The following is a 14,310-nucleotide window of genomic DNA, read 5'->3' as shown; positions in this document are numbered from 1 at the left end:
GTATGTTTTTGATGTGATTTTGTTGCTACAGTACTTTACGTGTTAAAGCATCACAAATGCTGTTAAACAGCTGGGAAGAAGATGTTGCAAGACTTTAATGTTTTATGGGAAATATGCTCTCATGAGCTGATTATTCAAGGTTGTCAGATTTTGAACAGCACGAAGCATCCAACCTTTAAGGGAACTGTTCTTTAAAAATGAAAATTCAGTAATTATGTAACTTTCATGTTGGAAGTTAAATCTTTTAAATAAAAATTTTTTTTAACTAATTTAATTTTGTCATTGTCTTTTCTTGCTTAATGCAACTGAAATCACACATGCTTAAGCCTTTAAGTTCAATTCACTTTTCATTTTACATTACTTGAATTTTTCTAAGGTAACTCACCTTAGCGGGGCTTTCAGTGCATCAGTATCCTCGCATCTGTCCAGCGCCAGTTTGTGTGATTTTTCCTTCTGACCAGCTGCAGCTTCCTGCACCATCTCTTAAACATCCTCATGCTTATCATTACATCATGTTTATGTGCTGAAAGAGAAATAATTTCCTTGTTACTAAAACCGATTCTAAAGTAAAGTTTCACTAACTCATCTACACAAGACAGTTTGGAGAGAGTAGAGCAGACATAGCGTGGCAGTTGTGTTTCCCTCAAAATAGTATTTCGACTTTTTTCTCAAAATTTTGACTGGAACAGACAGCATTAAGCGAAAATGAAACTTAAAAAAGACTTAAAAGAAACCTACTCCCTTAATCTTAATCTCCTGGATGAAAGGCTTTTATATTATCTCTTCATCAACCTCAGCTGCCTGCTTATGTGAATTCTGTCAGTCCTTTATGCTGTAAACATATCAGCCAGAGAGAAAACACGTTCCCTCTAAATGTAATGTAGAATGCAGTTATACTGTGTAAAAATGTCATTTTTAGAAGTCAGGGTTGCTTTTCAGTTAGCTGAAAACAACCCTGCAAGAGGTCCTCCACACAAACCGCACAACTGTGATGAAAAACAGCCGACAATGCGACAGCTCAGTCACCTTCTACAAAAGGTTGCATGAGCAATCTGTTAACCAAATATTAAAGGAGGGGACCACATGCACACCATTGCTCCAAGCTGTTCAAGTCCCAGTCTGCTGCATGCCAATCCCCTCATCTGTCTGGGTGTGTTTCCTGTATTTCCTCTCCACTATGCCCACCAATAAAGGCCCAAAACAAAGGTTACTTTATGATAATACATTCAGTCTGACTCTGCTTAAGAGGCCCCCAGGGTGGAAGGGTGGGGCTGGGTGGAAATAGCTTTAAGGTACTTTTACTTAGCTGGGTTGCTTCAGTTGTTTTTACACCAAACACCAGCGGTCATTTGTCCAAGATGCTCTCCTAAATTAAAATAAAATTAGTATTGTATTCTAAGTAGTATATTATCATTTTATATATAAATTTTCCTTCAAATTTATACTATTTTTAATGATGTGATGTGCTCTGTTATGTTGATGGTTGTTATGGAAACACTGCAATTGTGTGCACGGGAAACAATAAAATGTTACATGAGAGCATCGAGTTTATCTCTTTGTTGTTGATTTTTTTAATGAAATGAAATCTGCCTGGAAACTTTTCTTTTAAATGAGCTTTTTCTTTTTAAAAATCTGGATCTTACAGTAAAGTTTAGTAATTTCGTTTCACAGACACTAGTGAGGTGCCTTTTTTTCAAAAATGTAAATTATAGTAATTTATCTACTTTTTAACAAATAATATATTTTTTGAGGCAAAACCAGCTAAATCTTCAGTCCGTCCTCTTCCAGTGTGAATGAAGGCAAAAGGCACGACTATGATAGAAAGATTTCGACATAGATTCACACAGTACAACCACAAAGGTACAAAATGGCAGCACCTTTATTTTAACAATAACAGTAGATTGTAGGCCGTGGGATTCGTGACAACCGAGGGACGGACACTTACGGAGGGGCTGCGACCAGCCACGCTGGTACAGCTACCCGCCCGGTCCCCCCACAAGCAGACCGTGAGAGAGACCCTCACAGGAAAGGAGAAGGTGCTCGGCAGCCAGTAACGATCCTTCCGCAGGTTCACCGACGGAAACGACTCTCTTTACCACTTTTACTTCCTTTAGTTTTTCTACACCAGGGGTTTTCAAAGTATGAAAGGGTGAGCCCCCCTCCAAGGAGCACAATGCCTGCCGCACCCCCCCCAATAATCAACCCACACACAAACAAATGCCACTACAAAACACCTTCTAATTGCCTTTATTTTAGAACCATCTCATCTTTTAAAATGTCACTAACAGTACTGAACGTCTCTATTGTTTTTTTCTGTGTGCACAGCTCCTTCAGCTTCCTCTCAAAAAACTCCCGCAGCTTGGTCACTAAACTTGGGTGCTTTGTTTCAATGTGACGCCGGAGCTTACAGGGTCTCATGCTATCATTAGCCAGAACCTCCTTGTAGATTACACATTGCGGCCTTGGAGCATCATCGGGAGCAGTCCAGGAAAATCCAAACTTTAAGTAGTCCTGGTCATACTTCCTCTTTTTTCTACTTACGCCAGAGCTTGTCTCCCCTGCCTTTTTCTTTACAAAAAATTTGTCCATTCTTTCTCTCACATCAGTAGACAGCAAGCAGATAGCTTCTTTTCCCGGTTTATTTTTACCCTCGCACCGCGCCTCCCCTAAAGTGCTCTGGCGCCCCCTAGGGGAGGCGCGCCTCACACTTTGAAAACCGCGGTTCTACACAAAACAAGGTTAGACTCACCTTCAGCTGTGTTTACAATATGATCACCACAAACTACCAGAGGTGGCAAAAGTACTGACATTCTGTACTTAAGTAGAAGTACAAGTACTTATGTTAAAAAATACTTTAGTAAAAGTCGAAGTACTGGTTCAACTTCTCTACTTAAGTAAAAGTAAAAAAGTACAGGCTCTGAAATGTACTCAAAGTAAGAAAGTAAAAGTAGTTCTTTGGAGGACGTTTCTACCTGCTATTTTTGTGTAAAACTAACCGAACCTCGTTATATATTATTGTAATAATATAAAATAAAATTACATGAGAATGCAAACATTATTCCAATTTAAATTTTAATCCTAATGAATGCACTCAGCTTGAATCTGTTATGTAGGACACAAACTGTGAAAGTGAATTTAAACACAGCTCTATTCTCTGTGTCCTCCAGAGGGTGACTGTGCCTCCACCTAAACACCAACATGAGGATACTCAGGGGTTACAGTGGGATTCAGAAGGTGGAGGAACCCTAAGATCAGCTGTAGTGGCTCTGCATGGGGAGAAGAATCACAGCTTTCTATTGTAGCTGCAGTAAATGATGTTGGTGTGCAGGCTGTGATCAGCTGACCTGCTGCTGCTGCTCTGAGGTTTACTGCTCTGTGTGGATGAAGTGAACTCACAAAGATGTAACCCAGTATTTCACAGCTCTCTGAGCTGATCTCCATCCCCTACACTGACAGCATACAGGCTGTAGAAATGTTGGATTCAGTGAATGAATCTCAGCATCAGCAGCTTTGATTCAAACTCATCTCTGCTGCACTGATGTAACCTGTAACTCTGACCATGAACACAAACACTGTGCTCCAGTCCAACACAGAGCTTTACTGTAAATACAGTACAACAAGCTAACCTATTTATTACACACTAAACTGCAGTATTTTCATAGAATCTTTGAATTACACAAAGTCAGCATACTTCAGTTTATTTTCCAGTCCTTACCTTTAAATCTAACCTCTCTTCTTCCTCTCCTGTCCTCTTTCTCCATCTCTGAGTGAACTTCTCTCTCTTTGCTCTCCCTGAAATACAGCAGCTCTTCTTTTAGCTAGCAGACACACTGTGTGACAAACTGCACACACTTTGTGTGTTTGCTAATATTTGTTGAGCATTTAGAAACGTTGCATTTACCTGCCACACGTTACTCCCTTCATGCTCGCTCCTCTTCAGTAGCGCTAGCTAAGCTGTTTATGTGCCGCAGCGCAACTTACGGACTCGGTCTGGCCCGATTATAGCGCTATAAATGATACATTAATTATATGGGTTTGCGTATTTAATCCCTTTGTACGAGATAAGCCCCGATGATGGAGGATACACCAGTACGATTGTCTCTTATGTTATTATTCCTCCGTTTAGGCTCAGATCGTTTGATGTTTGACGGCGCACTGACCGGAAATGCAAATTTCTCTCTGACGTGTTAAAAAGTAACGAGTCTGTTTGAAAATGTAAGAAGTAGAAAGTACAGATACTTGTGTAAAAATGTAGGGAGTAAAAGTAAAAAGTAGTCAGAAAAATAAATACTTAAGTAAAGTACAGATACCTGAAAAATCTACTTAAGTACAGGAACGAAGTATTTGTACTTCGTTACTTCCCACCTCTGCCAACTACTGATGGCTCGATCGCAATCTAAGAGCCGGCTCTTCGAAGTGAACGATGGCAGCGGCCCCTGGTAGTGAGCCGTTTCTTTTTTCTTTTTTTTTTTTGTGGAAGCCACACGTGATTGATTAAGATGAACGGTAGCAAATGATCGTCTACACCATGTCATGGTCCTGGGCCAGTGGCCCAATGCGCCTTGTTTCTTTGAGTTATGTTTTCAGTTCTGAGTTAGGATTTTAGGTTGCTATGATTTTCTGTTATAGTGTATCTGTTTTGTTCTCGTGTCTTAGTCCTTTGTATCTTGTCGTGTGTAGTTTTGTTTTATCTTCTTCAGGTTGTGTTTCTTATAGTTCAGTTTCTCAGTTTGTTGTTGGGTGATCTATTTAGTTATTTATGTATTCAGGTTTCTCCATTTATCTTGTCTGTTTTGTTCCCATATCTGTTTAGTTTCCCTTCCCATTGTTTCCTTGTGTAATGTTTGATTCCCTCTGTCAGGTTTTCTGTGTTAGGCAAGGGCTTAGGAAGGAGTTTACTAATGGGGGGGACACATATCGGAAACCTGACAGATTGTTAAATACTCGGAGCAAAGCATAAAAAATGCTATTTGATCTTTTACTTTCTTCTTTTTCAAATGTTTCTTGGAAAAATAGTGTTGTGTACACCTATATTATTGCATGTATAATTTAAATATATATATATTTTATAAACATAAAACGTGGACAAACCACCAACCAAAATGGCTTGAGTCTTTTATGAAGCATAATGACCATGTCATTCCAGGCTGTAGGGCTTACTTTATCAGCTGGCCGCACTGGTATTAGTACAAAGGAGTATTAGGGCCACAATGAGAAAAAAAATAAATTGTGCATTTTGAGAATAAATTAAAAATTTTGAGAAAAAAGTCGAAATATGCAGATTAAAGTTGTTTCAAGTCAAACAACTGCCACAGCACGTCTGTCATCCCCTCCAGGATGTCTTGTACTATGAGTTAGTGAAACTACACTTTAGAATCGGTTTTAGTAACAAGGAAATGATTTCTCTTTTAGTACATGAACACGATGTAGTGATAAGTATGAGGACGTTAAAGAGAGAGTGCAGAAAGCTGCATCTGCAACGGTTAGATGGAAGGACGGCTGCACCTTCGTACAGCACAGAGGGGACATGTAGAACCACAAGACACAATAACACAGCTGATCAAGTTGTTTCTACCCAAAGGCATTTTGTAGAGTGTAGCAGCTGTGCCCGTTATTTGACTTAAAATGACGACTTTGACTATTTTGACTTTATTCTCAAAATGCACAAAATGATTTCTTTTTTTCTCAATGTGGCCCTCACACTCCTTCATATACTAGCAAGCTAAATATTTCAGTAGCACAAAAACAATTTAGTAACGCACAGAAGTGCAAAGTTTGATATGTTTTATTGGTCGAAAACATTTAATAATGGTCAAAAATGCATTTATGTAGGCTGACTGGCAACAGAGCTGGTTCTTTAATTAAACAACATTCTGACATGAAGGAATCCTCACAGATAATGTAATGAACTAATTATTCACTTTTTAATATCAACCTTAAGTTAAAAAAAACAGCTATTAAAATATGCCTATTCAGTTTGAAACTCTAATAAATCAAAATAAATATCAATAAAAATAATAATAACCAAAATAAATAAATAAAAGTGATACCTCTTACATTTAATAGACAAGCTGTGTGCCTCTTTACAGACCTGCATTTAGCCAAACAAAAGGTTAAAAACATTGGCCTAAGGAGAAGAGCCAAAATGATTTTTCCACCTCTCATTAGAAATTCATTGCAAATTGCCTTCTTGTCCAGTAAGTAAACTTTATTCTATGTATGAAAGTAAACTGACAAACAGCCATATTCATGGTAACTTTCCCAACAGACCGTTTTACCTCATTCAGAGAGTTTCTGACTCCTGTCACTGTCTCCCAAACACTCGGAGCTGTTCAGAGGGGGCGGGGGCAGCGCAGTGGCATGATGCTATGTTGCGCCTTCAAAATAAAACCACGCGAATTAAAATTTTTTCTCCATGCTGTAATTTTTGGGTGGGACAAATGCACCTGTCTCTAATATTGCCCCCCCCCCGGTTCCTACACCTATGGTGTTAGGTGTGCGTGTTTGGTTGGGTCACTTCCTGTTTTATTTTGGCAATCTTGAGTTCCTTGTGTTTTGTATCTAGGTTTACTTCCCCTTGAGTTGTCAGTGTATTGTGTTCCGCTGAGCTCTCACCTCTCGCCCATTCCCTCGTTATCCCTTTGTGTATATATTTTCTGTGTTTTTACTCATTCGTGGTCGCGTCCTTGTCTCTGTATGGTCAGTGGCATCGTCACGCTTAGCTATGTTGAAGTTTAGTATTGTGTACTGCTGGCACCTGACCAGCACTGCTTTAGTTCGTCGTTATAAATAAAGTTTAAGCTTAAGTATAAGCTCTGCCTCTGAGTCCTGCTTTGGGGTCCTCTGCTTTGCCTGCACCAGCAGAACGTGACACACCAGGGATCCTCAACTCCAGGCCTCGAGGGCCGGTGCCCTGCAACTTTTAGATGTGTCCCTGATCCAAGACACCTGAGTCAAATATAGAAGTCATTAGCAGGACTCTGGAGAACTTGACTGCATACTGAGGAGGTAATTCAGCCATTTGAATCAGGTGCGTTGGATCAGGGACACATCTAAAACCTGCAGGACACTGGACCTCGAGGCCTGGAGTTGAGGATCCCTGGTCTATGCTGAGCGGGAGGGGGAGGGTCCAAGCACACACTGAGTAAACAAACACCAGAGAGGGAGGGCCTCCTGCAAAATTTGCTCGGAGACAGGAAAGAGCTAAAGGAAGTTGCGCGTTACACAGAGGCTACACACGGAAAGGTGGGGAAAATGAGTGACAGAAACGTAGCAAAGACTGGACACATTTTAACCTTATACCTCCAAACATGTCGAAGGAGACACAGCGTGTCTCGGCGTTTGTGGACTTCCGGCAACAAATACCATAATACCACTACATGACTGTGAAGTGCAATTTCTGAGCTTTCAGGAACCGTTTGAATTTTTTTCGATAGCACGAATGGTCGTGGAGTTACGGTGATCTGATCAAGTTCCTTTGACCAGCTGACTCTGCGGTGAGACGCCACGTTTTAATTAGCTGTTCGCGGATAGTAAGGTCAGGAAACCTGCAATTCAGCAGCGATCACCTGGCGTTAAAGGATTAATGTGACAGACAGAGCATAGACTGCAAATTTAAAATGTAACATCGAGCAGGCTCCACAAACAACCTACACAGGCATTTACGAATTGTTCATCCCTGAGTGTAATTAGAAGAACAAAACAGGGCAGGTCATCAGGCAGGAGAAACAGGATCAACTCCTTATAATTTGTATTTGGAGCACTCTATTATATGTTGAGTATGTAAAAAAATGTCTGATATAGGCCTAACATATGTTTTTACATTAGTAATTCATTTTACACTTTTTAAAAAATTAAAATCTAAGGAGCCGTTTGGGAGGGCAGCACGGTGGCGTAGTGGTTAGCACTGCTGCCTCACAGTTAGAATGCCATCTGGAAGGCCTGGGTTCGATTCCACCTTGGCCCAGGCCTCTCCCTCTCTCTGTGTGGAGTTTGCATGTTCTCCCCGTGCTTGCGTGGGTTTCCTCCGGGTACTCCGGTTTCCTCCCACATTCCAAAGACATGCACTTACTGGGGTTAGGTTAATTGGCTAATCTAAATTGCCCATAGGTGTGAATGAGCGCGTGAATGTGAGTGTGAAAGGTTGTCTGTCCCTCCGTGTTGGCCCTGCAACAGGCTGGCGACCTGTTCAGGGTGTACCCTGCCTCTCGCCCTGTGACAGCTGGGATAGGCTCCAGCCCCCCCGCGACCCTTAACAGGATGTGCGGAAGCGAATGGATGGATGGATGGATGGAGCCGTTTGGGAGCCAAAAGAGCCGGCTCTCTGAAAAGAGCTGGAATTCCCATCACTACCACCAACAAAAGCCGGCTCCTCAGTGCAGTGCTGAGAAATATTTGAAGTCACATGGTCTGATCTTGCATTCTGATTGGTTCTTTCCTCCTCAATACGCAGTAGTATTTCAGCAATATTTGGGGGGCTGGATGGAAATCTCTGGCAGGTCGTATGTGGTTGATGTTCACTGCCATACATGGTTCTAGCCAGAAAAAAATTTTCAGTCTGGCGCGTTTGGGGGTAGCATTAACAAGCTAATGCTAATTAGCTAACAAGCTATGCTAATTAGCTTGTTAATGCTAAATGCCGCGCCAACTTGCTAATTGCCGCGCCAACTTGCTAATTGAGTGACGGAGAACAGTTTGGCCTGAATTAGACTTCTTCCTCAGAGCTTTGAGGGGGATATGTATGTAACCAGAAATCACCTCTGAAGCCTACGGGGTAATCACAGTCCTTACAGGCTACATCGACCTGACGTGTAGTTACATTTCTTGAGAGGTGCACGTCAGGTTACTAATTTAGGGTTGAGAGGGAATTTCCAGTTACGTACGTAGGACTGACAAAGAACTCTAATTCAGGCCTTATTAGATCAATAGTGATAATTCTTTTTGCATATAAATCAGAAGAGTTACACTTACATATCACGCATTCAACGTGCCCCAGAGCCATGTTTCCTTCCACTCATGGGTTTGCAGAATTCATGTAAAAAGTGTACACAACAAAAACATTATAATCCAGATGTTTTATCGATCAGATCAACTGCTAAGAGCATTTCCTAGTTCGAATATACGTTATCATGTTGCCAGCATGAAATGTCTCATTTTTAATGCAAGCCACTACGAGAACGGTAAGTAACATCACTTTGCTGGGAACTGTAGTTTTTTCTCCAAGGCCTCTAACAGCTCTTCAGATTTTGTGTTTAATAGGAAGCCCAGAATTGTCCTTTGAGCTCCCTTTTCCTCTTCTTCTCCCTCGTGTTCACGCTAGTCACCATTTTGCTTTCTGTAGCCCTGCAAAATCAAGCGTGAACGGGACCGTCGTGAGCTTGCGTGTGCACGTTGTGAACGAAACTGGCCGTGCCCGGTTGTAGATTGCAAATTGCAGTGAAATAACACTATAGTGCAGTGATCTAGTGAGGAAAAAATAAAATCAGAGTTAGTTCGGAGTGCGTGTGCACCCGCTTGCTAATTGGAGTGGTAGGAAAGAGTTCCAACAGTGAACCCGTGAAATTCCCAGCGCAGCGCCGGGCAATCAACCGCTGGCTAGAACCCTGCCATATAAACAGGAACTAAATCGTGAGATGGAGCCTCGTTCCTCAACCGTACCAATTGTTTATTACACAGTGGTCATATTACAGCAGTGTGCATGTCACCTTCAGAGTGCCTGTTGCTCTGGTTATTAGATCTGGACTGGAACAACCACCTGCTTCTTGTAAAGCAGCAATGCAAATCATCAATGACATAATAGTGTGTGTTTCCACGTGTGTGTGAGACTGTGTGTTTGCAATGCACACACACACACACACTGAGGCTCTGTGTTTTATCATCTGTCCATTTTATTAATCCTCTCTGTGTTTGGACACCAGCCTGCACAAACTTTAACAATCAGGCTTTCACTGCACTTAAACAAAAGCTTCTCAGTAAAATCCAGTTTATACAGAAGAGCCACAAGCAAGTACACAAACAGCTGTGCACTGTAAAAACACACATGAAGAAAACAGACCTGCATAACAGGATCAGCTACAGAGAGTGTTCAACTTCAGGATAGCCAGGATTTCTTTGTTTTAGCTGATTCAACAAAACCTGTTTTTTTTTTTGTTTTTTTTGACCCATGGAGGTTTTTCACCAACAGGATCTAAGTGAGCAAGGTAATCATCGTTAATGAAAACGAATGAAATAACAAAATTGGAAGTGCCAGTCTGCAAAATGATGCCAACAGCAAAAGCAGCAGAGCCCCGTATGGGGTTTCTTTGAGTACGACAGTGAGACAGACAGAAGTGAGTGTCGTGTTGTGGATGATGGCAAAATGTGTGGAACATTTCTCAAGCAGAAATACCACCAGCCTCAAAGTCCACAAGGTGGCTACGGAAACCCTTCTGAACCTACGCAGTGACCTACGACCTAACCTGACCTGCACTTCTTGAGAAATGCAGCTACATGTCGGGTCCATGCAGCCCAGAACAACTGTGATTTGACCTGTTCAGCACTGCTGAGTCCTTTCGTGAATTTCCAGCTAATTTTTGCTGCAGTTTCTGAATTTATCAGTGACAGAATAACAATCAGGGATAATAATCAAAGCATATATAAGGACTCAAAAATGTCAGCAAATTCCTGGAGGTAGACTGCTGAAACTATCAGAATGGATATGAGGGAATGAAAAAAAACAGATGGACAAATGTTTGACCACAAAGAGCGAGAACCAAGGAGGGGAAAAAGTCCCAGCATTTCTGTTTCTGTCGACCGGACCGCACATAAAAGCAAGCATAAATGCGGCGTCGGCCACTTACATAGGTTGTGTACATAGCCCCCCCCCCCCCAAAGATCCAGCAGAAGTCTCGTTAGTATCTAACTAAGCTAGCGTCTCTGAGCAGCTCCGACAGAGAACTAGCATCACGTGGTGGATAACGTCAGACTGCAGCTGGATGTGATCTTCAAAGCTCAAACACAGCTGTGTTCTGATGTTATACACATGCGAGGTGTTAGTCCACTGCACTGATGCTGAGGTTTACTGTAGATTGGGTTTTGGAGTTTCTGTTTTTCTTTGTTTAATGTCTCATGATGTTCATGTGTGTCCTTAGTATTACACACATTTAGTACATAATGCTGCTATCTTGTGAGCTGTTGGTTGTTGAATACAATTTTTTTAATTGTATGTTTTGTTGAGCTCTTATTGCACAATAGTCACTCTTGCACCTTGAATCTTTCACCTGACAAAGTATGAAAGAACTAAAATTAATAAAAAACTAAACTAAAACTAAGCATTAAAAAATAAAAACGAGCAAAATCACTCTAAAAACTAATTAAAACTAACTTAATTAGAGAAAGATTGTTACAACAAAATGAAACTAAACTATAATGTAAAATCAAAACTATTATAAACCTGCAACTGAGCACCACCTGCTTTAGTAAAGAGCATAGACTGTATATAAAAGATGGACATGTGGCTTCACATAGTGACGTGAAGAACTCCCTTATACCTGCATTCCTGCTGATGACCATCAGGGGACAATTTGTGTGCTTGCATGTAAATTAGAAGTCTTTGGGACAACTTCCATCAGCAAATCAAAAATCAAAGTGTTTCACACGACTTTTACTATTTAAGTTTAAACACAAAGCCGACAGCTAAGCTGAACACCAGCCCAAAGAGCACCAGGCAGTGATTCTCCTGTAGAACCGGAGGCTCTCAGGCTGACTGCTTATCACTGCTCTTGTTACCCGTTGAAGGCTCTGTCTGCTCAGTTCTAGCGTCACTCTGGGATCTTTGCTGCTAGCTTTGTGCCAGAATGGCTGTCTGTGAAGATGCTTGCAAAGAGTCAGTGTCGTGTTTCTGGCCTGACTTGGAATGGAAACCCACTCCATGAAGCTCTCTACACACTGTTCTTGAGCTGATCTGAAGGCCACATGAAGGTTGGAGGTCTGTAGTGATTGACTCTGCAGAAAGCTGGTGACCTCTGTGCACTATGACCCTCAGCATCCACTGACCCTGCTCTGTGATTTTACGTGGCCTACCACTTCATGGATGAGCTGCTGTCTTTCCCAATCGCTTCCACTTTGTTATAATCCCCCTAACAGCTGACTGTGGAATATTTAGTAGTGACTGGACTTGTTGCACAGGTATCATCCTATCACGGTACCACGCTGGAGTTCACTGAGCTCCTGAGAGCTCATCTTTATGTTTTGTTGAGTTGTCTGCTTCAGTTTCCTCTGAATAAATGGTGACAACAAGAAACACTGGTGTTATAAATACAGTAAGAGAGCAATGATGCAGAAAAGCCTGATTTTTTTTTAAGTGAATATCTTTTAATTAATTTTTTAGCCTTTCATTCATTTCTAGCTGCACGTTAGAGCTGTGTCACATTGTTCTCAGTGGAAATGATGGTTAGAAATGTGATACTCAGAGCTGATTTAAATCCAGATCCTGAAGACTTGCTTCAGGCAAGAAAGTCAGCAGGAGGACGGGAGGTTTACGTGACAGCTTTAGGAATGCAAGACGAGTAATTAACTACCACGAAACATTTGATTTTCTCAACTTAATGAACATGACATGTATTGAAAATGCTTCCGATGTGTTTTAGGTCTGTGTTGAGGAATTCCTCTGTACTCAGAGACAAAATGTTTCCATTTTTTAGTATTAAATAAAGGAAGCAGATTTAAGGGGTTAATATTCTGGGAAGCTGCAGCTAACATGCAGGCGCTGTGTGTCAAAAGGTTTGTTTTTTTTTTCCAGTGTTCACAGCTTTTTTTTTCTTTTACGCTGCTTTTGTTTTGTTGGTATTGGATCTCCTTAATCATTCTGGTGTATTATCACACACACACACACACACACGCAGGCACGCACACACACACACACCTGCTGGCTTGTGAGGTGTGCAGAAACTTGTGAGAAACATCTGCTGCAGACCCTCTCGTGTTGAACTGTGTCTGCAGAATCCAGCCATAGAGAGCAAAGTCAGAGAACTGTACTAAAATGACCTTGAACCTCGCCGGCTGATGAATATCAGGGATTACATGATAATCCACAAGCAGAAAGAGGGTGGAGGGAAGGAAAACCAGAGAGCACGCTGGATCACAAAGAGACTGCCAGGCACGGCCGGATTAACCTCCTAAAAGGTCCCGAGGCAAATGCTGGGCCCCTTCTGACCCCCACTGTACAAGGCAATGTCACTGCTGGTGTTTCTTCACTGCAGCCAATAGGTTTATCAATGGATTCAATATAAATGTTAATTAAATTAAATTAAATATTAAGTCAGGTTCTAAGATTAGTTTCAGGCCCTTTGTTTCAGTTGATTTGTGGCGTATCTCCTGCAGCAGGGTTCTTGTATCAGAGGGTGACCATGGCCTCTTTTATGGTCCTTTATGTTGGATCCTGGATGTATACTCAGCCTTTTTTGGCTCCTCGCAGCTCATTTACATGTTTGTAATGTCAAAGACTTCAGCTGGCCTTTCATTTCATCTTGCTTGGAAACCTTAAGCTTCTTTTGTAACTTAATTTGCTGATGGTGTTGAGGCTTAGCAGAGTTCAGTGGAATCGCTCTGACAGAAGAAATTAAACCAAACTCCTGGGGAATTGCTTCGCTCTCTCAATTTGTGGCAAATTGCCAGGGGACGTGCTCACCAGGGCAACTGATAACCCACCCTTGATTCGGCACAAACAGTCCTCTCAAACACTCGTTAATTAGCTCCTGCCTCCAAACCCTTATCAGGCCTTCCAAAGTCTACTTGTAAAGGCTTGTCCTTGATTCAAAATGCAGCTGAACAGCATTTCATTAATATGGCATGTTGGTGTGAGCGTTGCTTCAGTGAGCATTCAGGTTGTGGTTGCACTGTTTCCTCTCAGTCTCCTGTTTTTCATAATGCAATGAAGAAAGAGAGGAAGCCTGTGGAACGTCTATGGAGGAAATCCTTAGAAATGAATCAGATTATATGGGCCAGGTGTCCTTTTACAGTTACTGACTAGCTGGGCTCTCAGCCCCCAGACTCAGCTTACGTTTCTCCCTCACAGGTTCTGGATGTACAGAGCGGATCTCCCTGTAAACAAAGCTGCACAGACTGCTCGTTAAAGCCAGTGATGTTTGACCAAATTGCTTTCTGCATCAGCAAAGTTGTAGCTCTTCCTATGGCGGGTTTAGTTTTATTTGTTAAAGGTTCAAACGTCTGTGTAAATCCCACAAACGTCACCGGGCACTCCGTGAATCAAAATCTTTGAAACCGGTGACATGCTGACAAATCGACCGTTTCCTGTGTGAGTGTGTGGATGAG

Source organism: Archocentrus centrarchus, unplaced genomic scaffold (assembly GCF_007364275.1).
Source record: "Archocentrus centrarchus isolate MPI-CPG fArcCen1 unplaced genomic scaffold, fArcCen1 scaffold_32_ctg1, whole genome shotgun sequence".
Classification (NCBI taxonomy): domain Eukaryota; kingdom Metazoa; phylum Chordata; class Actinopteri; order Cichliformes; family Cichlidae; genus Archocentrus; species Archocentrus centrarchus.
The sequence above is the reverse complement of the archived record's forward strand: the minus strand, read 5'-3'. Positions refer to the sequence as shown.